At 47.6% G+C, this 26,617-nt stretch overlaps 15 non-coding genes and 2 pseudogenes across 15 annotated transcripts; all 17 read left to right on the top strand.

Moving 5' to 3' along the window:
* The first annotated feature begins 908 nt into the window (after positions 1-908).
* LOC141185482 (U2 spliceosomal RNA) lies at positions 909-1,098 on the top strand. Its single transcript, XR_012260141.1, has one exon. It is a non-coding gene; the product is annotated as a U2 spliceosomal RNA (small nuclear RNA).
* A 1,119-nt stretch (positions 1,099-2,217) lies between these two features.
* Positions 2,218-2,408, top strand: LOC141190610 (U2 spliceosomal RNA). The gene has a single exon (XR_012264630.1). It is a non-coding gene; the product is annotated as a U2 spliceosomal RNA (small nuclear RNA).
* Positions 2,409-3,527: 1,119 nt separating this feature from the next.
* On the top strand, positions 3,528-3,605 carry LOC141186071 (U2 spliceosomal RNA; annotated as a pseudogene).
* Positions 3,606-9,168: 5,563 nt separating this feature from the next.
* LOC141185716 (U2 spliceosomal RNA) lies at positions 9,169-9,362 on the top strand. The gene has a single exon (XR_012260349.1). It is a non-coding gene; the product is annotated as a U2 spliceosomal RNA (small nuclear RNA).
* Positions 9,363-10,482: 1,120 nt separating this feature from the next.
* Positions 10,483-10,673, top strand: LOC141187014 (U2 spliceosomal RNA). Its single transcript, XR_012261239.1, has one exon. It is a non-coding gene; the product is annotated as a U2 spliceosomal RNA (small nuclear RNA).
* Positions 10,674-11,792: 1,119 nt separating this feature from the next.
* On the top strand, positions 11,793-11,983 carry LOC141189642 (U2 spliceosomal RNA). Its single transcript, XR_012263693.1, has one exon. It is a non-coding gene; the product is annotated as a U2 spliceosomal RNA (small nuclear RNA).
* Positions 11,984-13,104: 1,121 nt separating this feature from the next.
* LOC141190609 (U2 spliceosomal RNA) lies at positions 13,105-13,295 on the top strand. Its single transcript, XR_012264629.1, has one exon. It is a non-coding gene; the product is annotated as a U2 spliceosomal RNA (small nuclear RNA).
* Positions 13,296-14,414: 1,119 nt separating this feature from the next.
* LOC141190608 (U2 spliceosomal RNA) lies at positions 14,415-14,605 on the top strand. The gene has a single exon (XR_012264628.1). It is a non-coding gene; the product is annotated as a U2 spliceosomal RNA (small nuclear RNA).
* A 1,122-nt stretch (positions 14,606-15,727) lies between these two features.
* Positions 15,728-15,918, top strand: LOC141191355 (U2 spliceosomal RNA). The gene has a single exon (XR_012265352.1). It is a non-coding gene; the product is annotated as a U2 spliceosomal RNA (small nuclear RNA).
* Positions 15,919-17,039: 1,121 nt separating this feature from the next.
* Positions 17,040-17,230, top strand: LOC141190607 (U2 spliceosomal RNA). The gene has a single exon (XR_012264627.1). It is a non-coding gene; the product is annotated as a U2 spliceosomal RNA (small nuclear RNA).
* A 1,122-nt stretch (positions 17,231-18,352) lies between these two features.
* Positions 18,353-18,543, top strand: LOC141184644 (U2 spliceosomal RNA). Its single transcript, XR_012259380.1, has one exon. It is a non-coding gene; the product is annotated as a U2 spliceosomal RNA (small nuclear RNA).
* Positions 18,544-19,662: 1,119 nt separating this feature from the next.
* On the top strand, positions 19,663-19,853 carry LOC141191265 (U2 spliceosomal RNA). The gene has a single exon (XR_012265263.1). It is a non-coding gene; the product is annotated as a U2 spliceosomal RNA (small nuclear RNA).
* Positions 19,854-20,974: 1,121 nt separating this feature from the next.
* Positions 20,975-21,165, top strand: LOC141190606 (U2 spliceosomal RNA). The gene has a single exon (XR_012264626.1). It is a non-coding gene; the product is annotated as a U2 spliceosomal RNA (small nuclear RNA).
* Positions 21,166-22,284: 1,119 nt separating this feature from the next.
* On the top strand, positions 22,285-22,475 carry LOC141190603 (U2 spliceosomal RNA). Its single transcript, XR_012264624.1, has one exon. It is a non-coding gene; the product is annotated as a U2 spliceosomal RNA (small nuclear RNA).
* Positions 22,476-23,594: 1,119 nt separating this feature from the next.
* On the top strand, positions 23,595-23,785 carry LOC141190602 (U2 spliceosomal RNA). Its single transcript, XR_012264623.1, has one exon. It is a non-coding gene; the product is annotated as a U2 spliceosomal RNA (small nuclear RNA).
* A 1,122-nt stretch (positions 23,786-24,907) lies between these two features.
* LOC141190601 (U2 spliceosomal RNA) lies at positions 24,908-25,098 on the top strand. The gene has a single exon (XR_012264622.1). It is a non-coding gene; the product is annotated as a U2 spliceosomal RNA (small nuclear RNA).
* A 1,120-nt stretch (positions 25,099-26,218) lies between these two features.
* On the top strand, positions 26,219-26,334 carry LOC141186095 (U2 spliceosomal RNA; annotated as a pseudogene).
* Positions 26,335-26,617: the final 283 nt, after the last annotated feature.

Below are 26,617 nucleotides of genomic sequence, written 5' to 3'. Positions count from 1 at the left end.
TGCAATGCTATCTATCTAGCTCTCCCTCTATACTTCCTTTTGGATAAACAGACATATTAGGCAAGCATTTTGGAGCTTTCACCTAAATAACTACAGGTGGTGAGATAAGCTGCACAATATAATTGACCTTTCAGTATATTGTTGCACACACACCATCTATTTAGCAAATGCCCTTGTTATCAACAGCAGCCTTTTAAACTCACCTGAGCTAACAGGTATGTGAGCTGGTTACTCTGCTGCGCTTAAAATTTCTTTTTTGGTTTGCTACAATGCCTTTTCTGAAACGTTGTCTCCCTCTGCTGGAACACTGACTTCTTTCATTTAATGCCTGCAGACTATAAAAGAGAAACCAACCCAAAAAGTTTGGTTGATTAGTCTGTGGCATTCTTTTAAACTGTTGCTTATGGCGGTCTCTGTGAGCTTCTCAGTGACATTCAGCCATCCAGGTATCCCGCCTGCAGTAGACGGAATGTGGCAATGGAACGCTGGCTGCGCGTGTCATAATAGGCTCTGAGCCTTTATATACCTGCGCACAGCAGCAGCCACCTTCAGTCTGCTGCTGGACAGCCAGCAGCAGCAGCAGCAGGAGAGGTAATTAATCAGCAACCCTCCTGCTAAGGGTAGACAGCTGCTCGTTTCACCCCCCCCCGCCTTAATTGGTTCTCCTCCCTTCCAACGGTGTTGAGGCGGGTGGGAACAGCCGGGGTTGAGGGTACTGTGCTAAAAGAGGTGGAGTTATGCAGATCTAAAACGCGTGGATTGCAGCAGCAGCAAGCCGAAAAGTGCAGGCATGTGAGGGATCTAGAGGTTGACAGCATGTCTTCTTAACGGGAGTCCAGGTGGCCATCTCCACAAATGGACTTTTCAGAATCCTTGGGTGGCACCGTAGTCGGAAACCAATTCTGGTTATCGCTTCTCGGCCTTTTGGCTAAGATCAAGTGTAGTATCTGTTCTTATCAGTTTAATATCTGATACGTCCCCTATCTGGGGACCATATATTAAATGGATTTTTAGAACAGGGAGATGGAAAAAGAGCTTGCTCTGTCCACTCCACGCATTGACCTGTATTGCAGTATCTCCAGGACCGGTGCACCCCTTCTTTAATGCAGTTTCTAAAATCAGAAAGAATTGAATTCAATGCTTTTTGTTCATTTTGCTTGTTTGTCGGATTTTGGGATGGACTCTTTGGCTTTGCTTTTCTTCTCCTCATTGGATTTTTCATGTTAAAAGTTGCAGAAGCCAGATGACAAGCTCATTTTGGTTCAACTTCAGCAACTGTGCATTGCATTGCCATGTAATGTAATGTAATGCAATGCTATCTATCTAGCTCTCCCTCTATACTTCCTTTTGGATAAACAGACATATTAGGCAAGCATTTTGGAGCTTTCACCTAAATAACTACAGGTGGTGAGATAAGCTGCACAATATAATTGACCTTTCAGTATATTGTTGCACACACACCATCTATTTAGCAAATGCCCTTGTTATCAACAGCAGCCTTTTAAACTCACCTGAGCTAACAGGTATGTGAGCTGGTTACTCTGCTGCGCTTAAAATTTCTTTTTTGGTTTGCTACAATGCCTTTTCTGAAACATTGTCTCCCTCTGCTGGAACACTGACTTCTTTCATTTAATGCCTGCAGAATATAAAAGAGAAACCAACCCAAAAAGTTTGGTTGATTAGTCTGTGGCATTCTTTTAAACTGTTGCTTATGGCGGTCTCTGTGAGCTTCTCAGTGACATTCAGCCATCCAGGTATCCCGCCTGCAGGAGACGGAATGTGGCAATGGAACGCTGGCTGCGCGTGTCATAATAGGCTCTGAGCCTTTATATACCTGCGCACAGCAGCAGCCACCTTCAGTCTGCTGCTGGACAGCCAGCAGCAGCAGCAGCAGGAGAGGTAATTAATCAGCAACCCTCCTGCTAAGGGTAGACAGCTGCTCGTTCCACCCCCCCCCGCCTTAATTGGTTCTCCTCCCTTCCAACGGTGTTGAGGCGGGTGGGAACAGCCGGGGGTTGAGGGTACTGTGCTAAAAGAGGTGGAGTTATGCAGATCTAAAACGCGTGGATTGCAGCAGCAGCAAGCCGAAAAGTGCAGGCATGTGAGGGATCTAGAGGTTGACAGCATGTCTTCTTAACGGGAGTCCAGGTGGCCATCTCCACAAATGGACTTTTCAGAATCCTTGGGTGGCACCGTAGTCGGAAACCAATTCTGGTTATCGCTTCTCGGCCTTTTGGCTAAGATCAAGTGTAGTATCTGTTCTTATCAGTTTAATATCTGATACGTCCCCTATCTGGGGACCATATATTAAATGGATTTTTAGAACAGGGAGATGGAAAAAGAGCTTGCTCTGTCCACTCCACGCATTGACCTGGTATTGCAGTATCTCCAGGACCGGTGCACCCCTTCTTTAATGCAGTTTCTAAAATCAGAAAGAATTGAATTCAATGCTTTTTGTTCATTTTGCTTGTTTGTCGGATTTTGGGATGGACTCTTTGGCTTTGCTTTTCTTCTCCTCATTGGATTTTTCATGTTAAAAGTTGCAGAAGCCAGATGACAAGCTCATTTTGGTTCAACTTCAGCAACTGTGCATTGCATTGCCATGTAATGTAATGTAATGCAATGCTATCTATCTAGCTCTCCCTCTATACTTCCTTTTGGATAAACAGACATATTAGGCAAGCATTTTGGAGCTTTCACCTAAATAACTACAGGTGGTGAGATAAGCTGCACAATATAATTGACCTTTCAGTATATTGTTGCACACACACCATCTATTTAGCAAATGCCCTTGTTATCAACAGCAGCCTTTTAAACTCACCTGAGCTAACAGGTATGTGAGCTGGTTACTCTGCTGCGCTTAAAATTTCTTTTTTGGTTTGCTACAATGCCTTTTCTGAAACGTTGTCTCCCTCTGCTGGAACACTGACTTCTTTCATTTAATGCCTGCAGACTATAAAAGAGAAACCAACCCAAAAAGTTTGGTTGATTAGTCTGTGGCATTCTTTTAAACTGTTGCTTATGGCGGTCTCTGTGAGCTTCTCAGTGACATTCAGCCATCCAGGTATCCCGCCTGCAGTAGACGGAATGTGGCAATGGAACGCTGGCTGCGCGTGTCATAATAGGCTCTGAGCCTTTATATACCTGCGCACAGCAGCAGCCACCTTCAGTCTGCTGCTGGACAGCCAGCAGCAGCAGCAGCAGGAGAGGTAATTAATCAGCAACCCTCCTGCTAAGGGTAGACAGCTGCTCGTTTCACCCCCCCCCGCCTTAATTGGTTCTCCTCCCTTCCAACGGTGTTGAGGCGGGTGGGAACAGCCGGGGGTTGAGGGTACTGTGCTAAAAGAGGTGGAGTTATGCAGATCTAAAACGCGTGGATTGCAGCAGCAGCAAGCCGAAAAGTGCAGGCATGTGAGGGATCTAGAGGTTGACAGCATGTCTTCTTAACGGGAGTCCAGGTGGCCATCTCCACAAATGGACTTTTCAGAATCCTTGGGTGGCACCGTAGTCGGAAACCAATTCTGGTTATCGCTTCTCGGCCTTTTGGCTAAGATCAAGTGTAGTATCTGTTCTTTTAAGAACACAAGAGCTACGATCTACACTTGACGAGAGCGATCGAACTCGGAATTAGAAGAGCTTCGGAGCCCAGCTGACATCGGAGAAGGAAGGCGGATATCGGTGGGAGGAAGAAGCTCTAAAGAATCCAGAAGAAGACGAAACTCGGAGAAGAATCGGGCTGTCCTGTGGAATCTTTGAGTAAGAAAATCATCGAGACAAAGACCTTTCGGGGAATTTGTCCAGAACACGACGGGAGAAGAATCTGCATAGCTCCACCCATTTCGGGAAGAGCTCCAGATCCAGCTCCAAGAAGTAACTGCAGGAGGAAAGCCATGGCAAGCGCTGCGAGGAAGGCCGAAAAGAAGAGCCTGGAGCAGGGGACAGCCAGGAGGGCCCAGCCAGGAGCCGATTCTGACCCCAAGGACTCTGCCTCCACGACTAGCCAGCAAAAGGGACCCCAGAAGCCCCGCCACGAAGCTCCAGCCCTGGAGCCATGGATGCGGCAGACGGTGGCCCTGAAGCTGAAGGAAGTGGATGGGAGGGTGCCGGACATGTCCTCGGACGTGTTCTGCCAGAAGATGCTGCTGGATCGAGGCTTCTCCAGGTCGGACACCCTCAGCATCCAGACCTTCTTGACGGGGATCTTCTTCGTCACCTTCGCCACTGTGAACACCTGCAGGAGGTTCTGGGAAATGGTAAGCGCAAAAGGACCGGATAATTCTTTCTCTGCCTTTACAGGTAGCTGCCCTATCCAGAGGGACGAAAGGAGGATCACGGTCTCCATGCGCAACCCGCACACCCCAGGCCAAGACATCTGTACCTTCCTGAGACGCTTCTGTTTGGTTGTGAAGGAACCCTCTCACATCCTGAATGGACTCGGCTTCTGGACAGGTAAGTGGTCGGTGACTGTTAGACTTCACAGGGACCTGGCGTACTCAGACGGACTTCGGCACCTGCCCCCGACATTCTCCCTTGGCAACTCCTACGGCCTCATCTATTACCCGGACATGCCGCGGAACTGCAGGAGATGCGGCAAGAACGGCCACGAGATGAAGGACTGCAAGGAGGATGCCTGCAGGATTTGTCGAGTGACGGGACACAGCTCGAAGGACTGCCCGAAGAAGACGTCCTGCAACCTGTGTGGGCTGGCGGCTCATCTGTACAAGGATTGCCCCAAGCGTGAGAGATCCTGGGCATCGGTGGTTGCGACGACCCCAGCTCCGGAGGACAAGGCCCCGACGACCAGGCCTGTGAAGGTCAAGGACGCGACGACCAAGGCCCCAGCGGCCAAGGCCGAGACGACCAAGGCCAAAGCGGTCAAGGAGTCGGTGGCCAAAGCCCCAGCGACGGTCCCAGGAGCTCCGAAGCAGAAGAAAAAGTCAAAGGAGGGTAAGAGTTCTGTCACCCCTCTCTCGATCCCTCCCCCTGCCACCCCCGTCCAATCCCCCCCCACCCCGGCCACCCCTGCTGAGGATTCCACTTCCTCTTCCTCCTTCCCCTACTCCTCAGCAGGTGTCCTTTCCCCTGCCCCGGCAGCCACTCTCCCTCCCCAGACCATGGTAGCGGTGGAATTAACCTTTCCTCCACCTGCCGCTATCTATTCCGAGGAGGATTTTCCCCTTCTTGTCTCCCCAGTTCCAACCCGGGGAAAGAGGAAGGTGGAGGACAGCCCTGCTACTGAATCCTCCAAAAAGAAGATTCTGGATTTCGTAGGCGAAAAGGAGGATACCCTCCCTGAGCCAGAAGAGATGGAGCACATGGTTGAGACCCTGGTGGCCGAGCCAGAAGAGGAGGAACTGGTGGTCGCCGAGATCGAGGCCGCGCTGCTTGACCAGATGGAGGAAGAGGGCCTGCTGGTGATCCCGTCACCAGCAGTCAACACCGACGAGGGACCACCCGACCGGAGTGGTAACTAAGGTGTATTGCCTGCGCTAACTTTTTCTTTTTTCCCTACATGATGGCTAATATTAACTTATTTTCCATTAATGTCAGGAGCATCAAGGACAAGTTCAGACGTCAGACTATTTATGCCTTCCTTACTTCCCAGTTGTGTGATGTTTATATGTTGCAGGAATGTTCCCTTCCCTCCTCTAGGTCCTTCAAACATCTGGCCAGGGAGTGGTCCCACGGTCCATCCTACTGGTCCGGTGGGGGTGACTGCAAGTCTGCAGGGGTCGCAATTCTGATCAGGGGAGGCGCATTCACGCTTGAGTCTGTCCAGGAGCTCATCTGCGGCAGGGCTCTTGTTGTAGATGGCAACTGGGCGGGAGAACCTGTCAGGTTCATCAACGTGTATGCGTCCCCACTGAAGAATGAGCGTTTGGAGCTTTTCCAGACCCTGCGGCTTCAGCTTGCCACCACCAGGACCTTAGTGATGGCCGGGGATTTCAACTGCCCCATCGAGGAGGATGGTCGTAGTTCTGGCACATCTGCCAAGTTGGACATCACGTCCAAGCTGCTCATCGAGATGGTAACCGAGGCCTCTCTTCAGGACGTGGTGGGCTCCATGGGGAGAGGCTCCACGAACTATTCGTGGAGCCGACCCGATGGCTCACTCCGCTCCAGGATTGACTTTGTGTTCACCTCTCGGGCAGTCAGGCAGAGTAGGCACTCGATGGTCCCCTGCTTCTTCTCCGACCACAGAGCCATTCACTTACAAGGTGTCCTTGGCGACGGTTTTCCGTCCGGCCCCGGCTCCTGGAAGCTGAATTGTGCTCTGCTGGCTCAGGATGAAGTCGTGGAGGAGCTGAGAGCAGCCTACGCAATGTGGCAGTCCTACAAGGGTAGCTTCCAAACAGTCTCTGATTGGTGGGAATATGTTAAACTTGAGTTTCGCTGTTTCTTTCAGGCCAAGGGTCGACAACAGGCGTGTGAGAAGAGGAGGGACTTCAGAGGGCTGCAGCGCGAGCTGCGGTCGCTGCAGGACCTTCTTCACTGCGGCTGGGACGTGAGGGAGGAGCTGGAGGAGACCAAGAAGAGCCTGAAAAGGCACTTTGAGGAGGAGTCCAAGCGAATCGTCTTCCGTTCCAAAGTGGAGAATCTGGAGAAGGGTGAGAAATGTAACTCATTCTTTTTCAGGAAACTTCATGCCGGTCACACGCCCCTGAACGAGCTGCGAGACGAGAGCGGAAACATGCGACGTGGGAAGGAGGACGTGATGAGGGTCGTCAGCGACTTCTACAGCGAACTCTACTCCCAGAAGACTACCGACCCCGACGCTGCTGATAAGTTCCTGTCAGGTATCACTAACCATCTTGATCCTGCAGGCACGGCAGCCTTGGACAAACCTCTGATGGTGGGCGAATTGCTCTCTGCCGCTAAATCCTTTAGGACCGGCAGGACCCCGGGCAGTGATGGTCTTCCAGCGGAGCTCTATGTAGCGCTGGGAGACCTCATCTGTCCGGACCTGTTGGACCTGTATGAGGAGATGGTGGTGGAGGGTAGAATGCCTCCATCTTTGAGGGAAGGAATGGTCACGATCCTGTACAAGCGGAAGGGAGAGAGGTGCGACCTGAGGAATTGGCGTCCCATCACTCTGCTCAACGTGGACTTCAAGATCCTGGCCAAGACGATGGCGACACGACTTAAGACGGTCATCGGACGGATCATCCACCCGGACCAGACCTGCGGCATCCCTGGACGTCGCATCGCAGACAGCCTCGCTCTCGTGCGGGACACGGTCGAGTACATCAAGGTCCGCCGCGCACACGCGGCCCTGGTCTCCTTGGATCAGGAGAAGGCCTTCGACCGGGTTTCCCACGAGTTCATGGGCCGAGCTCTGCACCGGTTAGGTTTGGGTAACATGTTTTGTGCGTATGTCCGTTTGATGTATTTTGATATCCACAGCTCGGTGTTGGTGAAAGGCTGGAAGACTGACCCCTTCCCTGTCCTCTCTGGGGTCAGACAAGGCTGCCCTCTATCACCTCTTCTTTTTGTTTGTGTTATAGAACTCTTCGCAGAGGCTATCCGGCAGAATGGAGAGATCAGAGGGATCACCGCACCGGGTCCGGGACGACACGAGGTCAAGTGCTCGCTCTACATGGACGACGTCACCGTCTTCTGCGCTGATCGTGGTTCAGTCGACGCCCTCGTCCAGACGTGTGAGAGGTTCGGCCGGGCTTCAGGGGCCAAAGTCAACTGCAGGAAGTCGGAAGCCATGCTCTTCGGGGATTGGCAGTCGACCTCCTCCGCCCCCTTCCCCTTCAACATTCAACCGGATTTCCTCAAGGTGCTGGGAGTCTGGTTCGGGAAGGAAGGAGCGGCCCTCAAGTCCTGGCAAGAACGCTTGGCCAAGGTGAAGCAACGGATCGGACTCTGGAGCCTCAGACACCTCACTTGTGAGGGTAAGGCACTCGTCCTGCGTAATGAGGTCCTGCCCGTCTTGCAGTACACGGCACAGGCCTGGCCCCCACACGTCACTGTGTGCAGGGCCATTACCAGGACAGTGTTTCACTTTGTCTGGGGATCCAAGATGGACAGAGTCAGGCGGGCCGTCATGTACAAGGAGCCTCGCAAGGGTGGGAAGGGCGTTCCAGATATCCCCACCCTCCTGCGATCCTCTTTTGTGTGTGATTGTGTCCGCCGGACTTTGCAAGTCAAGAATGGCTCCGCGGGCAGGTCCATGTCTCGCTTCTTCCTGCTTCCTCTTTGGAGGCGACTCGGCTGGGACAAGTGGGACAGCTCCTTCCCCTACAACTGGACGACGCCATGGTTCTACGGAGACGTCGTTCGATTTGTGGGGGAACATCAACTGGAGGGACTCAAGCCCGACTTGTGGAAGCCCAAAACTATCCACAAGCTCATCAGAGCCAAGGATGACGTGGAGAACATCACAGGACTTCACCAGGACACGCTGGAGACTGTGTGGACAAATGTGTCGTCTGACAGGCTGACCAACGGGCACAAGGACTTGTCGTGGATGGCGATTCAGGGCGGACTGCCCGTCCGGTCATTCATGCATGCCCGGAACCTGTGCAAGACCCGGTACTGCCCAAGGTGCCCCTTCGTGGAGGAAACATCTTTGCACACTTTTTGGGACTGCGGATTTGCACAGCGCCTGTTGACTGCCCTTGAGGACGACCTGAGGAACTCTGTCCCCAGGGCGAGCCTATCGCACCATTCTGTGCTTTACGGACTCTTCCCTGGGGTTCATACCGTCGGAGCCATCCAGGAGGCTTGGCGCTTTATGAACTGCTTCAAGGATGCCGTTTGGGTCGCCAGGAACCGGCTCATCTTGAGGAGGGAGAGGATGTCCATCCAGGACTGCCGCAGGCTGATCCACAGCCTGCTCAGAGACTATTCCATCGTGGACGGTCCGGAGGACGAGGATGAGGACTAAACCCCTCCTCCCCCTCTCCCCTTATGTGTCTTGTCTTTCAATAAAGCTTCGGGCCTGTTATTTTCCCCTCCCCATCCCCTTTTTCCCAATCCTCATCCCTTATCACGGTTCATCGTACTGTATTGATTGACATGCTTTTTCTTTCATATTGAGTGTTTTGTGTAGCATAGGGGTGTGATGTGTCTAGTTAGTGCGTCGTATGCTCATGCTATGTAAATATGATGTAGAACTCTGTGTGTACTGGGCTGCGGCACTGTACACTGTCTGTTAACTTATTTTTTGTGCTAATAAAAGATATATTCAATCAAAAAAATCTGTTCTTATCAGTTTAATATCTGATACGTCCCCTATCTGGGGACCATATATTAAATGGATTTTTAGAACAGGGAGATGGAAAAAGAGCTTGCTCTGTCCACTCCACGCATTGACCTGGTATTGCAGTATCTCCAGGACCGGTGCACCCCTTCTTTAATGCAGTTTCTAAAATCAGAAAGAATTGAATTCAATGCTTTTTGTTCATTTTGCTTGTTTGTCGGATTTTGGGATGGACTCTTTGGCTTTGCTTTTCTTCTCCTCATTGGATTTTTCATGTTAAAAGTTGCAGAAGCCAGATGACAAGCTCATTTTGGTTCAACTTCAGCAACTGTGCATTGCATTGCCATGTAATGTAATGTAATGCAATGCTATCTATCTAGCTCTCCCTCTATACTTCCTTTTGGATAAACAGACATATTAGGCAAGCATTTTGGAGCTTTCACCTAAATAACTACAGGTGGTGAGATAAGCTGCACAATATAATTGACCTTTCAGTATATTGTTGCACACACACCATCTATTTAGCAAATGCCCTTGTTATCAACAGCAGCCTTTTAAACTCACCTGAGCTAACAGGTATGTGAGCTGGTTACTCTGCTGCGCTTAAAATTTCTTTTTTGGTTTGCTACAATGGCTTTTCTGAAACGTTGTCTCCCTCTGCTGGAACACTGACTTCTTTCATTTAATGCCTGCAGACTATAAAAGAGAAACCAACCCAAAAAGTTTGGTTGATTAGTCTGTGGCATTCTTTTAAACTGTTGCTTATGGCGGTCTCTGTGAGCTTCTCAGTGACATTCAGCCATCCAGGTATCCCGCCTGCAGTAGACGGAATGTGGCAATGGAACGCTGGCTGCGCGTGTCATAATAGGCTCTGAGCCTTTATATACCTGCGCACAGCAGCAGCCACCTTCAGTCTGCTGCTGGACAGCCAGCAGCAGCAGCAGCAGGAGAGGTAATTAATCAGCAACCCTCCTGCTAAGGGTAGACAGCTGCTCGTTCCACCCCCCCCCCGCCTTAATTGGTTCTCCTCCCTTCCAACGGTGTTGAGGCGGGTGGGAACAGCCGGGGGTTGAGGGTACTGTGCTAAAAGAGGTGGAGTTATGCAGATCTAAAACGCGTGGATTGCAGCAGCAGCAAGCCGAAAAGTGCAGGCATGTGAGGGATCTAGAGGTTGACAGCATGTCTTCTTAACGGGAGTCCAGGTGGCCATCTCCACAAATGGACTTTTCAGAATCCTTGGGTGGCACCGTAGTCGGAAACCAATTCTGGTTATCGCTTCTCGGCCTTTTGGCTAAGATCAAGTGTAGTATCTGTTCTTATCAGTTTAATATCTGATACGTCCCCTATCTGGGGACCATATATTAAATGGATTTTTAGAACAGGGAGATGGAAAAAGAGCTTGCTCTGTCCACTCCACGCATTGACCTGGTATTGCAGTATCTCCAGGACCAGTGCACCCCTTCTTTAATGCAGTTTCTAAAATCAGAAAGAATTGAATTCAATGCTTTTTGTTCATTTTGCTTGTTTGTCGGATTTTGGGATGGACTCTTTGGCTTTGCTTTTCTTCTCCTCATTGGATTTTTCATGTTAAAAGTTGCAGAAGCCAGATGACAAGCTCATTTTGGTTCAACTTCAGCAACTGTGCATTGCATTGCCATGTAATGTAATGTAATGCAATGCTATCTATCTAGCTCTCCCTCTATACTTCCTTTTGGATAAACATACATATTAGGCAAGCATTTTGGAGCTTTCACCTAAATAACTACAGGTGGTGAGATAAGCTGCACAATATAATTGACCTTTCAGTATATTGTTGCACACACACCATCTATTTAGCAAATGCCCTTGTTATCAACAGCAGCCTTTTAAACTCACCTGAGCTAACAGGTATGTGAGCTGGTTACTCTGCTGCGCTTAAAATTTCTTTTTTGGTTTGCTACAATGCCTTTTCTGAAACGTTGTCTCCCTCTGCTGGAACACTGACTTCTTTCATTTAATGCCTGCAGACTATAAAAGAGAAACCAACCCAAAAAGTTTGGTTGATTAGTCTGTGGCATTCTTTTAAACTGTTGCTTATGGCGGTCTCTGTGAGCTTCTCAGTGACATTCAGCCATCCAGGTATCCCGCCTGCAGTAGACGGAATGTGGCAATGGAACGCTGGCTGCGCGTGTCATAATAGGCTCTGAGCCTTTATATACCTGCGCACAGCAGCAGCCACCTTCAGTCTGCTGCTGGACAGCCAGCAGCAGCAGCAGCAGGAGAGGTAATTAATCAGCAACCCTCCTGCTAAGGGTAGACAGCTGCTCGTTCCACCCCCCCCCGCCTTAATTGGTTCTCCTCCCTTCCAACGGTGTTGAGGCGGGTGGGAACAGCCGTGGGTTGAGGGTACTGTGCTAAAAGAGGTGGAGTTATGCAGATCTAAAACGCGTGGATTGCAGCAGCAGCAAGCCGAAAAGTGCAGGCATGTGAGGGATCTAGAGGTTGACAGCATGTCTTCTTAACGGGAGTCCAGGTGGCCATCTCCACAAATGGACTTTTCAGAATCCTTGGGTGGCACCGTAGTCGGAAACCAATTCTGGTTATCGCTTCTCGGCCTTTTGGCTAAGATCAAGTGTAGTATCTGTTCTTATCAGTTTAATATCTGATACGTCCCCTATCTGGGGACCATATATTAAATGGATTTTTAGAACAGGGAGATGGAAAAAGAGCTTGCTCTGTCCACTCCACGCATTGACCTGGTATTGCAGTATCTCCAGGATCGGTGCACCCCTTCTTTAATGCAGTTTCTAAAATCAGAAAGAATTGAATTCAATGCTTTTTGTTCATTTTGCTTGTTTGTCGGATTTTGGGAAGGACTCTTTGGCTTTGCTTTTCTTCTCCTCATTGGATTTTTCATGTTAAAAGTTGCAGAAGCCAGATGACAAGCTCATTTTGGTTCAACTTCAGCAACTGTGCATTGCATTGCCATGTAATGTAATGTAATGCAATGCTATCTATCTAGCTCTCCCTCTATACTTCCTTTTGGATAAACATACATATTAGGCAAGCATTTTGGAGCTTTCACCTAAATAACTACAGGTGGTGAGATAAGCTGCACAATATAATTGACCTTTCAGTATATTGTTGCACACACACCATCTATTTAGCAAATGCCCTTGTTATCAACAGCAGCCTTTTAAACTCACCTGAGCTAACAGGTATGTGAGCTGGTTACTCTGCTGCGCTTAAAATTTCTTTTTTGGTTTGCTACAATGCCTTTTCTGAAACGTTGTCTCCCTCTGCTGGAACACTGACTTCTTTCATTTAATGCCTGCAGACTATAAAAGAGAAACCAACCCAAAAAGTTTGGTTGATTAGTCTGTGGCATTCTTTTAAACTGTTGCTTATGGCGGTCTCTGTGAGCTTCTCAGTGACATTCAGCCATCCAGGTATCCCGCCTGCAGTAGACGGAATGTGGCAATGGAACGCTGGCTGCGCGTGTCATAATAGGCTCTGAGCCTTTATATACCTGCGCACAGCAGCAGCCACCTTCAGTCTGCTGCTGGACAGCCAGCAGCAGCAGCAGCAGGAGAGGTAATTAATCAGCAACCCTCCTGCTAAGGGTAGACAGCTGCTCGTTCCACCCCCCCCCCCGCCTTAATTGGTTCTCCTCCCTTCCAACGGTGTTGAGGCGGGTGGGAACAGCCGGGGGTTGAGGGTACTGTGCTAAAAGAGGTGGAGTTATGCAGATCTAAAACGCGTGGATTGCAGCAGCAGCAAGCCGAAAAGTGCAGGCATGTGAGGGATCTAGCGGTTGACAGCATGTCTTCTTAACGGGAGTCCAGGTGGCCATCTCCACAAATGGACTTTTCAGAATCCTTGGATGGCACCGTAGTCGGAAACCAATTCTGGTTATCGCTTCTCGGCCTTTTGGCTAAGATCAAGTGTAGTATCTGTTCTTATCAGTTTAATATCTGATACGTCCCCTATCTGGGGACCATATATTAAATGGATTTTTAGAACAGGGAGATGGAAAAAGAGCTTGCTCTGTCCACTCCACGCATTGACCTGGTATTGCAGTATCTCCAGGACCGGTGCACCCCTTCTTTAATGCAGTTTCTAAAATCAGAAAGAATTGAATTCAATGCTTTTTGTTCATTTTGCTTGTTTGTCGGATTTTGGGATGGACTCTTTGGCTTTGCTTTTCTTCTCCTCATTGGATTTTTCATGTTAAAATTTGCAGAAGCCAGATGACAAGCTCATTTTGGTTCAACTACAGCAACTGTGCATTGCATTGCCATGTAATGTAATGTAATGCAATGCTATCTATCTAGCTCTCCCTCTATACTTCCTTTTGGATAAACAGACATATTAGGCAAGCATTTTGGAGCTTTCACCTAAATAACTACAGGTGGTGAGATAAGCTGCACAATATAATTGACCTTTCAGTATATTGTTGCACACACACCATCTATTTAGCAAATGCCCTTGTTATCAACAGCAGCCTTTTAAACTCACCTGAGCTAACAGGTATGTGAGCTGGTTACTCTGCTGCGCTTAAAATTTCTTTTTTGGTTTGCTACAATGCCTTTTCTGAAACGTTGTCTCCCTCTGCTGGAACACTGACTTCTTTCATTTAATGCCTGCAGACTATAAAAGAGAAACCAACCCAAAAAGTTTGGTTGATTAGTCTGTGGCATTCTTTTAAACTGTTGCTTATGGCGGTCTCTGTGAGCTTCTCAGTGACATTCAGCCATCCAGGTATCCCGCCTGCAGTAGACGGAATGTGGCAATGGAACGCTGGCTGCGCGTGTCATAATAGGCTCTGAGCCTTTATATACCTGCGCACAGCAGCAGCCACCTTCAGTCTGCTGCTGGACAGCCAGCAGCAGCAGCAGCAGGAGAGGTAATTAATCAGCAACCCTCCTGCTAAGGGTAGACAGCTGCTCGTTCCACCCCCCCCCGCCTTAATTGGTTCTCCTCCCTTCCAACGGTGTTGAGGCGGGTGGGAACAGCCGGGGGTTGAGGGTACTGTGCTAAAAGAGGTGGAGTTATGCAGATCTAAAACGCGTGAATTGCAGCAGCAGCAAGCCAAAAAGTGCAGGCATGTGAGGGATCTAGAGGTTGACAGCATGTCTTCTTAACGGGAGTCCAGGTGGCCATCTCCACAAATGGACTTTTCAGAATCCTTGGGTGGCACCGTAGTCGGAAACCAATTCTGGTTATCGCTTCTCGGCCTTTTGGCTAAGATCAAGTGTAGTATCTGTTCTTATCAGTTTAATATCTGATACGTCCCCTATCTGGGGACCATATATTAAATGGATTTTTAGAACAGGGAGATGGAAAAAGAGCTTGCTCTGTCCACTCCACGCATTGACCTGGTATTGCAGTATCTCCAGGACCGGTGCACCCCTTCTTTAATGCAGTTTCTAAAATCAGAAAGAATTGAATTCAATGCTTTTTGTTCATTTTGCTTGTTTGTCGGATTTTGGGATGGACTCTTTGGCTTTGCTTTTCTTCTCCTCATTGGATTTTTCATGTTAAAAGTTGCAGAAGCCAGATGACAAGCTCATTTTGGTTCAACTTCAGCAACTGTGCATTGCATTGCCATGTAATGTAATGTAATGCAATGCTATCTATCTAGCTCTCCCTCTATACTTCCTTTTGGATAAACAGACATATTAGGCAAGCATTTTGGAGCTTTCACCTAAATAACTACAGGTGGTGAGATAAGCTGCACAATATAATTGACCTTTCAGTATATTGTTGCACACACACCATCTATTTAGCAAATGCCCTTGTTATCAACAGCAGCCTTTTAAACTCACCTGAGCTAACAGGTATGTGAGCTGGTTACTCTGCTGCGCTTAAAATTTCTTTTTTGGTTTGCTACAATGCCTTTTCTGAAACGTTGTCTCCCTCTGCTGGAACACTGACTTCTTTCATTTAATGCCTGCAGACTATAAAAGAGAAACCAACCCAAAAAGTTTGGTTGATTAGTCTGTGGCATTCTTTTAAACTGTTGCTTATGGCGGTCTCTGTGAGTTTCTCAGTGACATTCAGCCATCCAGGTATCCCGCCTGCAGTAGACGGAATGTGGCAATGGAACGCTGGCTGCGCGTGTCATAATAGGCTCTGAGCCTTTATATACCTGCGCACAGCAGCAGCCACCTTCAGTCTGCTGCTGGACAGCCAGCAGCAGCAGCAGCAGGAGAGGTAATTAATCAGCAACCCTCCTGCTAAGGGTAGACAGCTGCTCGTTCCACCCCCCCCCCCCGCCTTAATTGGTTCTCCTCCCTTCCAACGGTGTTGAGGCGGGTGGGAACAGCCGGGGGTTGAGGGTACTGTGCTAAAAGAGGTGGAGTTATGCAGATCTAAAACGCATGGATTGCAGCAGCAGCAAGCCGAAAAGTGCAGGCATGTGAGGGATCTAGAGGTTGACAGCATGTCTTCTTAACGGGAGTCCAGGTGGCCATCTCCACAAATGGACTTTTCAGAATCCTTGGGTGGCACCGTAGTCGGAAACCAATTCTGGTTATCACTTCTCGGCCTTTTGGCTAAGATCAAGTGTAGTATCTGTTCTTATCAGTTTAATATCTGATACGTCCCCTATCTGGGGACCATATATTAAATGGATTTTTAGAACAGGGAGATGGAAAAAGAGCTTGCTCTGTCCACTCCACGCATTGACCTGGTATTGCAGTATCTCCAGGACCGGTGCACCCCTTCTTTAATGCAGTTTCTAAAATCAGAAAGAATTGAATTCAATGCTTTTTGTTCATTTTGCTTGTTTGTCGGATTTTGGGATGGACTCTTTGGCTTTGCTTTTCTTCTCCTCATTGGATTTTTCATGTTAAAAGTTGCAGAAGCCAGATGACAAGCTCATTTTGGTTCAACTTCAGCAACTGTGCATTGCATTGCCATGTAATGTAATGTAATGCAATGCTATCTATCTAGCTCTCCCTCTATACTTCCTTTTGGATAAACAGACATATTAGGCAAGCATTTTGGAGCTTTCACCTAAATAACTACAGGTGGTGAGATAAGCTGCACAATATAATTGACCTTTCAGTATATTGTTGCACACACACCATCTATTTAGCAAATGCCCTTGTTATCAACAGCAGCCTTTTAAACTCACCTGAGCTAACAGGTATGTGAGCTGGTTACTCTGCTGCGCTTAAAATTTCTTTTTTGGTTTGCTACAATGCCTTTTCTGAAACGTTGTCTCCCTCTGCTGGAACACTGACTTCTTTCATTTAATGCCTGCAGACTATAAAAGAGAAACCAACCCAAAAAGTTTGGTTGATTAGTCTGTGGCATTCTTTTAAACTGTTGCTTATGGCGGTCTCTGTGAGCTTCTCAGTGACATTCAGCCATCCAGGTATCCCGCCTGCAGTAGACGGAATGTGGCAATGGAACGCTGGCTGCGCGTGTCATAATAGGCTCTGAGCCTTTATATACCTGCGCACAGCAGCAGCCACCTTCAGTCTGCTGCTGGACAGCCAGCAGCAGCAGCAGCAGGAGAGGTAATTAATCAGCAACCCTCCTGCTAAGGGTAGACAGCTGCTCGTTCCACCCCCCCCCCCGCCTTAATTGGTTCTCCTCCCTTCCAACGGTGTTGAGGCGGGTGGGAACAGCCGGGGGTTGAGGGTACTGTGCTAAAAGAGGTGGAGTTATGCAGATCTAAAACGCGTGGATTGCAGCAGCAGCAAGCCGAAAAGTGCAGGCATGTGAGGGATCTAGAGGTTGACAGCATGTCTTCTTAATGGGAGTCCAGGTGGCCATCTCCACAAATGGACTTTTCAGAATCCTTGGGTGGCACCGTAGTCGGAAACCAATTCTGGTTATCGCTTCTCGGCCTTTTGGCTAAGATCAAGTGTAGTATCTGTTCTTATCAGTTTAATATCTGATACGTCCCCTATCTGGGGACCATATATTAAATGGATTTTTAGAACAGGGAGATGGAAAAAGAGCTTGCTCTGTCCACTCCACGCATTGACCTGGTATTGCAGTATCTCCAGGACCGGTGCACCCCTTCTTTAATGCAGTTTCTAAAATCAGAAAGAATTGAATTCAATGCTTTTTGTTCATTTTGCTTGTTTGTCGGATTTTGGGATGGACTCTTTGGCTTTGCTTTTCTTCTCCTCATTGGATTTTTCATGTTAAAAGTTGCAGAAGCCAGATGACAAGCTCATTTTGGTTCAACTTCAGCAACTGTGCATTGCATTGCCATGTAATGTAATGTAATGCAATGCTATCTATCTAGCTCTCCCTCTATACTTCCTTTTGGATAAACAGACATATTAGGCAAGCATTTTGGAGCTTTCACCTAAATAACTACAGGTGGTGAGATAAGCTGCACAATATAATTGACCTTTCAGTATATTGTTGCACACACACCATCTATTTAGCAAATGCCCTTGTTATCAACAGCAGCCTTTTAAACTCACCTGAGCTAACAGGTATGTGAGCTGGTTACTCTGCTGCGCTTAAAATTTCTTTTTTGGTTTGCTACAATGCCTTTTCTGAAACGTTGTCTCCCTCTGCTGGAACACTGACTTCTTTCATTTAATGCCTGCAGACTATAAAAGAGAAACCAACCCAAAAAGTTTGGTTGATTAGTCTGTGGCATTCTTTTAAACTGTTGCTTATGGCGGTCTCTGTGAGCTTCTCAGTGACATTCAGCCATCCAGGTATCCCGCCTGCAGTAGACGGAATGTGGCAATGGAACGCTGGCTGCGCGTGTCATAATAGGCTCTGAGCCTTTATATACCTGCGCACAGCAGCAGCCACCTTCAGTCTGCTGCTGGACAGCCAGCAGCAGCAGCAGGAGAGGTAATTAATCAGCAACCCTCCTGCTAAGGGTAGACAGCTGCTCGTTCCACCCCCCCCCCCCCCCGCCTTAATTGGTTCTCCTCCCTTCCAACGGTGTTGAGGCGGGTGGGAACAGCCGGGGGTTGAGGGTACTGTGCTAAAAGAGGTGGAGTTATGCAGATCTAAAACGCGTGGATTGCAGCAGCAGCAAGCCGAAAAGTGCAGGCATGTGAGGGATCTAGCGGTTGACAGCATGTCTTCTTAACAGGAGTCCAGGTGGCCATCTCCACAAATGGACTTTTCAGAATCCTTGGGTGGCACCGTAGTCGGAAACCAATTCTGGTTATCGCTTCTCGGCCTTTTGGCTAAGATCAAGTGTAGTATCTGTTCTTATCAGTTTAATATCTGATACATCCCCTATCTGGGGACCATATATTAAATGGATTTTTAGAACAGGGAGATGGAAAAAGAGCTTGCTCTGTCCACTCCACGCATTGACCTGGTATTGCAGTATCTCCAGGACCGGTGCACCCCTTCTTTAATGCAGTTTCTAAAATCAGAAAGAATTGAATTCAATGCTTTTTGTTCATTTTGCTTGTTTGTCGGATTTTGGGATGGACTCTTTGGCTTTGCTTTTCTTCTCCTCATTGGATTTTTCATGTTAAAAGTTGCAGAAGCCAGATGACAAGCTCATTTTGGTTCAACTTCAGCAACTGTGCATTGCATTGCCATGTAATGTAATGTAATGCAATGCTATCTATCTAGCTCTCCCTCTATACTTCCTTTTGGATAAACAGACATATTAGGCAAGCATTTTGGAGCTTTCACCTAAATAACTACAGGTGGTGAGATAAGCTGCACAATATAATTGACCTTTCAGTATATTGTTGCACGCACACCATCTATTTAGCAAATGCCCTTGTTATCAACAGCAGCCTTTTAAACTCACCTGAGCTAACAGGTATGTGAGCTGGTTACTCTGCTGCGCTTAAAATTTCTTTTTTGGTTTGCTACAATGCCTTTTCTGAAACGTTGTCTCCCTCTGCTGGAACACTGACTTCTTTCATTTAATGCCTGCAGACTATAAAAGAGAAACCAACCCAAAAAGTTTGGTTGATTAGTCTGTGGCATTCTTTTAAACTGTTGCTTATGGCGGTCTCTGTGAGCTTCTCAGTGATATTCAGCCATCCAGGTATCCCGCCTGCAGTAGACGGAATGTGGCAATGGAACGCTGGCTGCGCGTGTCATAATAGGCTCTGAGCCTTTATATACCTGCGCACAGCAGCAGCCACCTTCAGTCTGCTGCTGGACAGCCAGCAGCAGCAGCAGCAGGAGAGGTAATTAATCAGCAACCCTCCTGCTAAGGGTAGACAGCTGCTCGTTCCACCCCCCCCCGCCTTAATTGGTTCTCCTCCCTTCCAACGGTGTTGAGGCGGGTGGGAACAGCCGGGGGTTGAGGGTACTGTGCTAAAAGAGGTGGAGTTATGCAGATCTAAAACGCGTGGATTGCAGCAGCAGCAAGCCGAAAAGTGCAGGCATGTGAGGGATCTAGAGGTTGACAGCATGTCTTCTTAACGGGAGTCCAGGTGGCCATCTCCACAAATGGACTTTTCAGAATCCTTGGGTGGCACCGTAGTCGGAAACCAATTCTGGTTATCGCTTCTCGGCCTTTTGGCTAAGATCAAGTGTAGTATCTGTTCTTATCAGTTTAATATCTGATACGTCCCCTATCTGGGGACCATATATTAAATGGATTTTTAGAACACGGAGATGGAAAAAGAGCTTGCTCTGTCCACTCCACGCATTGACCTGGTATTGCAGTATCTCCAGGACCGGTGCACCCCTTCTTTAATGCAGTTTCTAAAATCAGAAAGAATTGAATTCAATGCTTTTTGTTCATTTTGCTTGTTTGTCGGATTTTGGGATGGACTCTTTGGCTTTGCTTTTCTTCTCCTCATTGGATTTTTCATGTTAAAAGTTGCAGAAGCCAGATGACAAGCTCATTTTGGTTCAACTTCAGCAACTGTGCATTGCATTGCCATGTAATGTAATGTAATGCAATGCTATCTATCTAGCTCTCCCTCTATACTTCCTTTTGGATAAACAGACATATTAGGCAAGCATTTTGGAGCTTTCACCTAAATAACTACAGGTGGTGAGATAAGCTGCACAATATAATTGACCTTTCAGTATATTGTTGCACACACACCATCTATTTAGCAAATGCCCTTGTTATCAACAGCAGCCTTTTAAACTCACCTGAGCTAACAGGTATGTGAGCTGGTTACTCTGCTGCGCTTAAAATTTCTTTTTTGGTTTGCTACAATGCCTTTTCTGAAACGTTGTCTCCCTCTGCTGGAACACTGACTTCTTTCATTTAATGCCTGCAGACTATAAAAGAGAAACCAACCCAAAAAGTTTGGTTGATTAGTCTGTGGCATTCTTTTAAACTGTTGCTTATGGCGGTCTCTGTGAGCTTCTCAGTGACATTCAGCCATCCAGGTATCCCGCCTGCAGTAGACGGAATGTGGCAATGGAACGCTGGCTGCGCGTGTCATAATAGGCTCTGAGCCTTTATATACCTGCGCACAGCAGCAGCCACCTTCAGTCTGCTGCTGGACAGCCAGCAGCAGCAGCAGCAGGAGAGGTAATTAATCAGCAACCCTCCTGCTAAGGGTAGACAGCTGCTCGTTCCACCCCCCCCCCCGCCTTAATTGGTTCTCCTCCCTTCCAACGGTGTTGAGGCGGGTGGGAACAGCCGGGGGTTGAGGGTACTGTGCTAAAAGAGGTGGAGTTATGCAGATCTAAAACGCGTGGATTGCAGCAGCAGCAAGCCGAAAAGTGCAGGCATGTGAGGGATCTAGAGGTTGACAGCATGTCTTCTTAACGGGAGTCCAGGTGGCCATCTCCACAAATGGACTTTTCAGAATCCTTGGGTGGCACCGTAGTCGGAAACCAATTCTGGTTATCGCTTCTCGGCCTTTTGGCTAAGATCAAGTGTAGTATCTGTTCTTATCAGTTTAATATCTGATACGTCCCCTATCTGGGGACCATATATTAAATGGATTTTTAGAACAGGGAGATGGAAAAAGAGCTTGCTCTGTCCACTCCACGCATTGACCTGGTATTGCAGTATCTCCAGGACCGGTGCACCCCTTCTTTAATGCAGTTTCTAAAATCAGAAAGAATTGAATTCAATGCTTTTTGTTCATTTTGCTTGTTTGTCGGATTTTGGGATGGACTCTTTGGCTTTGCTTTTCTTCTCCTCATTGGATTTTTCATGTTAAAAGTTGCAGAAGCCAGATGACAAGCTCATTTTGGTTCAACTTCAGCAACTGTGCATTGCATTGCCATGTAATGTAATGTAATGCAATGCTATCTATCTAGCTCTCCCTCTATACTTCCTTTTGGATAAACAGACATATTAGGCAAGCATTTTGGAGCTTTCACCTAAATAACTACAGGTGGTGAGATAAGCTGCACAATATAATTGACCTTTCAGTATATTGTTGCACACACACCATCTATTTAGCAAATGCCCTTGTTATCAACAGCAGCCTTTTAAACTCACCTGAGCTAACAGGTATGTGAGCTGGTTACTCTGCTGCGCTTAAAATTTCTTTTTTGGTTTGCTACAATGCCTTTTCTGAAACGTTGTCTCCCTCTGCTGGAACACTGACTTCTTTCATTTAATGCCTGCAGACTATAAAAGAGAAACCAACCCAAAAAGTTTGGTTGATTAGTCTGTGGCATTCTTTTAAACTGTTGCTTATGGCGGTCTCTGTGAGCTTCTCAGTGACATTCAGCCATCCAGGTATCCCGCCTGCAGTAGACGGAATGTGGCAATGGAACGCTGGCTGCGCGTGTCATAATAGGCTCTGAGCCTTTATATACCTGCGCACAGCAGCAGCCACCTTCAGTCTGCTGCTGGACAGCCAGCAGCAGCAGCAGCAGGAGAGGTAATTAATCAGCAACCCTCCTGCTAAGGGTAGACAGCTGCTCGTTCCCCCCCCCCCCGCCTTAATTGGTTCTCCTCCCTTCCAACGGTGTTGAGGCGGGTGGGAACAGCCGGGGGTTGAGGGTACTGTGCTAAAAGAGGTGGAGTTATGCAGATCTAAAACGCGTGGATTGCAGCAGCAGCAAGCCGAAAAGTGCAGGCATGTGAGGGATCTAGAGGTTGACAGCATGTCTTCTTAACGGGAGTCCAGGTGGCCATCTCCACAAATGGACTTTTCAGAATCCTTGGGTGGCACCGTAGTCGGAAACCAATTCTGGTTATCGCTTCTCGGCCTTTTGGCTAAGATCAAGTGTAGTATCTGTTCTTATCAGTTTAATATCTGATACGTCCCCTATCTGGGGACCATATATTAAATGGATTTTTAGAACAGGGAGATGGAAAAAGAGCTTGCTCTGTCCACTCCACGCATTGACCTGGTATTGCAGTATCTCCAGGACCGGTGCACCCCTTCTTTAATGCAGTTTCTAAAATCAGAAAGAATTGAATTCAATGCTTTTTGTTCATTTTGCTTGTTTGTCGGATTTTGGGATGGACTCTTTGGCTTTGCTTTTCTTCTCCTCATTGGATTTTTCATGTTAAAAGTTGCAGAAGCCAGATGACAAGCTCATTTTGGTTCAACTTCAGCAACTGTGCATTGCATTGCCATGTAATGTAATGTAATGCAATGCTATCTATCTAGCTCTCCCTCTATACTTCCTTTTGGATAAACAGACATATTAGGCAAGCATTTTGGAGCTTTCACCTAAATAACTACAGGTGGTGAGATAAGCTGCACAATATAATTGACCTTTCAGTATATTGTTGCACACACACCATCTATTTAGCAAATGCCCTTGTTATCAACAGCAGCCTTTTAAACTCACCTGAGCTAACAGGTATGTGAGCTGGTTACTCTGCTGCGCTTAAAATTTCTTTTTTGGTTTGCTACAATGCCTTTTCTGAAACGTTGTCTCCCTCTGCTGGAACACTGACTTCTTTCATTTAATGCCTGCAGACTATAAAAGAGAAACCAACCCAAAAAGTTTGGTTGATTAGTCTGTGGCATTCTTTTAAACTGTTGCTTATGGCGGTCTCTGTGAGCTTCTCAGTGACATTCAGCCATCCAGGTATCCCGCCTGCAGTAGACGGAATGTGGCAATGGAACGCTGGCTGCGCGTGTCATAATAGGCTCTGAGCCTTTATATACCTGCGCACAGCAGCAGCCACCTTCAGTCTGCTGCTGGACAGCCAGCAGCAGCAGCAGCAGGAGAGGTAATTAATCAGCAACCCTCCTGCTAAGGGTAGACAGCTGCTCGTTCCCCCCCCCCCCGCCTTAATTGGTTCTCCTCCCTTCCAACGGTGTTGAGGCGGGTGGGAACAGCCGGGGGTTGAGGGTACTGTGCTAAAAGAGGTGGAGTTATGCAGATCTAAAACGCGTGGATTGCAGCAGCAGCAAGCCGAAAAGTGCAGGCATGTGAGGGATCTAGAGGTTGACAGCATGTCTTCTTAACGGGAGTCCAGGTGGCCATCTCCACAAATGGACTTTTCAGAATCCTTGGGTGGCACCGTAGTCGGAAACCAATTCTGGTTATCGCTTCTCGGCCTTTTGGCTAAGATCAAGTGTAGTATCTGTTCTTATCAGTTTAATATCTGATACGTCCCCTATCTGGGGACCATATATTAAATGGATTTTTAGAACAGGGAGATGGAAAAAGAGCTTGCTCTGTCCACTCCACGCATTGACCTGGTATTGCAGTATCTCCAGGACCGGTGCACCCCTTCTTTAATGCAGTTTCTAAAATCAGAAAGAATTGAATTCAATGCTTTTTGTTCATTTTGCTTGTTTGTCGGATTTTGGGATGGACTCTTTGGCTTTGCTTTTCTTCTCCTCATTGGATTTTTCATGTTAAAAGTTGCAGAAGCCAGATGACAAGCTCATTTTGGTTCAACTTCAGCAACTGTGCATTGCATTGCCATGTAATGTAATGTAATGCAATGCTATCTATCTAGCTCTCCCTCTATACTTCCTTTTGGATAAACAGACATATTAGGCAAGCATTTTGGAGCTTTCACCTAAATAACTACAGGTGGTGAGATAAGCTGCACAATATAATTGACCTTTCAGTATATTGTTGCACACACACCATCTATTTAGCAAATGCCCTTGTTATCAACAGCAGCCTTTTAAACTCACCTGAGCTAACAGGTATGTGAGCTGGTTACTCTGCTGCGCTTAAAATTTCTTTTTTGGTTTGCTACAATGCCTTTTCTGAAACGTTGTCTCCCTCTGCTGGAACACTGACTTCTTTCATTTAATGCCTGCAGACTATAAAAGAGAAACCAACCCAAAAAGTTTGGTTGATTAGTCTGTGGCATTCTTTTAAACTGTTGCTTATGGCGGTCTCTGTGAGCTTCTCAGTGACATTCAGCCATCCAGGTATCCCGCCTGCAGTAGACGGAATGTGGCAATGGAACGCTGGCTGCGCGTGTCATAATAGGCTCTGAGCCTTTATATACCTGCGCACAGCAGCAGCCACCTTCAGTCTGCTGCTGGACAGCCAGCAGCAGCAGCAGCAGGAGAGGTAATTAATCAGCAACCCTCCTGCTAAGGGTAGACAGCTGCTCGTTCCACCCCCCCCCCCCGCCTTAATTGGTTCTCCTCCCTTCCAACGGTGTTGAGGCGGGTGGGAACAGCCGGGGGTTGAGGGTACTGTGCTAAAAGAGGTGGAGTTATGCAGATCTAAAACGCGTGGATTGCAGCAGCAGCAAGCCGAAAAGTGCAGGCATGTGAGGGATCTAGAGGTTGACAGCATGTCTTCTTAACGGGAGTCCAGGTGGCCATCTCCACAAATGGACTTTTCAGAATCCTTGGGTGGCACCGTAGTCGGAAACCAATTCTGGTTATCGCTTCTCGGCCTTTTGGCTAAGATCAAGTGTAGTATCTGTTCTTATCAGTTTAATATCTGATACGTCCCCTATCTGGGGACCATATATTAAATGGATTTTTAGAACAGGGAGATGGAAAAAGAGCTTGCTCTGTCCACTCCACGCATTGACCTGGTATTGCAGTATCTCCAGGACCGGTGCACCCCTTCTTTAATGCAGTTTCTAAAATCAGAAAGAATTGAATTCAATGCTTTTTGTTCATTTTGCTTGTTTGTCGGATTTTGGGATGGACTCTTTGGCTTTGCCTTTCTTCTCCTCATTGGATTTTTCATGTTAAAAGTTGCAGAAGCCAGATGACAAGCTCATTTTGGTTCAACTTCAGCAACTGTGCATTGCATTGCCATGTAATGTAATGTAATGCAATGCTATCTATCTAGCTCTCCCTCTATACTTCCTTTTGGATAAACAGACATATTAGGCAAGCATTTTGGAGCTTTCACCTAAATAACTACAGGTGGTGAGATAAGCTGCACAATATAATTGACCTTTCAGTATATTGTTGCACACACACCATCTATTTAGCAAATGCCCTTGTTATCAACAGCAGCCTTTTAAACTCACCTGAGCTAACAGGTATGTGAGCTGGTTACTCTGCTGCGCTTAAAATTTCTTTTTTGGTTTGCTACAATGCCTTTTCTGAAACGTTGTCTCCCTCTGCTGGAACACTGACTTCTTTCATTTAATGCCTGCAGACTATAAAAGAGAAACCAACCCAAAAAGTTTGGTTGATTAGTCTGTGGCATTCTTTTAAACTGTTGCTTATGGCGGTCTCTGTGAGCTTCTCAGTGACATTCAGCCATCCAGGTATCCCGCCTGCAGTAGACGGAATGTGGCAATGGAACGCTGGCTGCGCGTGTCATAATAGGCTCTGAGCCTTTATATACCTGCGCACAGCAGCAGCCACCTTCAGTCTGCTGCTGGACAGCCAGCAGCAGCAGCAGCAGGAGAGGTAATTAATCAGCAACCCTCCTGCTAAGGGTAGACAGCTGCTCGTTCCACCCCCCCCCCGCCTTAATTGGTTCTCCTCCCTTCCAACGGTGTTGAGGCGGGTGGAAACAGCCGGGGGTTGAGGGTACTGTGCTAAAAGAGGTGGAGTTATGCAGATCTAAAACGCGTGGATTGCAGCAGCAGCAAGCCGAAAAGTGCAGGCATGTGAGGGATCTAGAGGTTGACAGCATGTCTTCTTAACGGGAGTCCAGGTGGCCATCTCCACAAATGGACTTTTCAGAATCCTTGGGTGGCACCGTAGTCGGAAACCAATTCTGGTTATCGCTTCTCGGCCTTTTGGCTAAGATCAAGTGTAGTATCTTTTGAAAAGGCAGTTTTGTCCTTGGGCTGCCCTAGTAAATTGATGCATATTACACACTGGTTTGGTGCACTTGTTAGTACGCCAGGTGGCTCATAGAGTTATCTGATGGAAAACATGGCCCTCCAGGATCAAAGTCACTAGGCTGGGTAAGTGTGAGGGCTTTGGAGCAATGTGCCCCAGGAGTAGGCACCCTGGTGGGAGTCCAAGCTTACTGGGACTGGGAACCCCAGAAAGACTTGGCTTCGTAGCACGCCGCACCTTTGCCAATCATACTTTCTGAGCAACCCCCCCTATTCCTGGCCTCCGGGCTAGGAAGGGGAATTTTTATAAACCCGGTCGGAGGTCCGGTCAGCTTTGG

Source organism: Phyllobates terribilis, unplaced genomic scaffold (genome assembly GCF_046119375.1).
Source record: "Phyllobates terribilis strain yellow unplaced genomic scaffold, ASM4611937v1 Scaffold_40__1_contigs__length_11209783, whole genome shotgun sequence".
Lineage (NCBI taxonomy): Eukaryota > Metazoa > Chordata > Amphibia > Anura > Dendrobatidae > Phyllobates > Phyllobates terribilis.
Note: the sequence above shows the minus strand (reverse complement) of the source record. Positions and strands in the feature narration are given on the sequence as shown.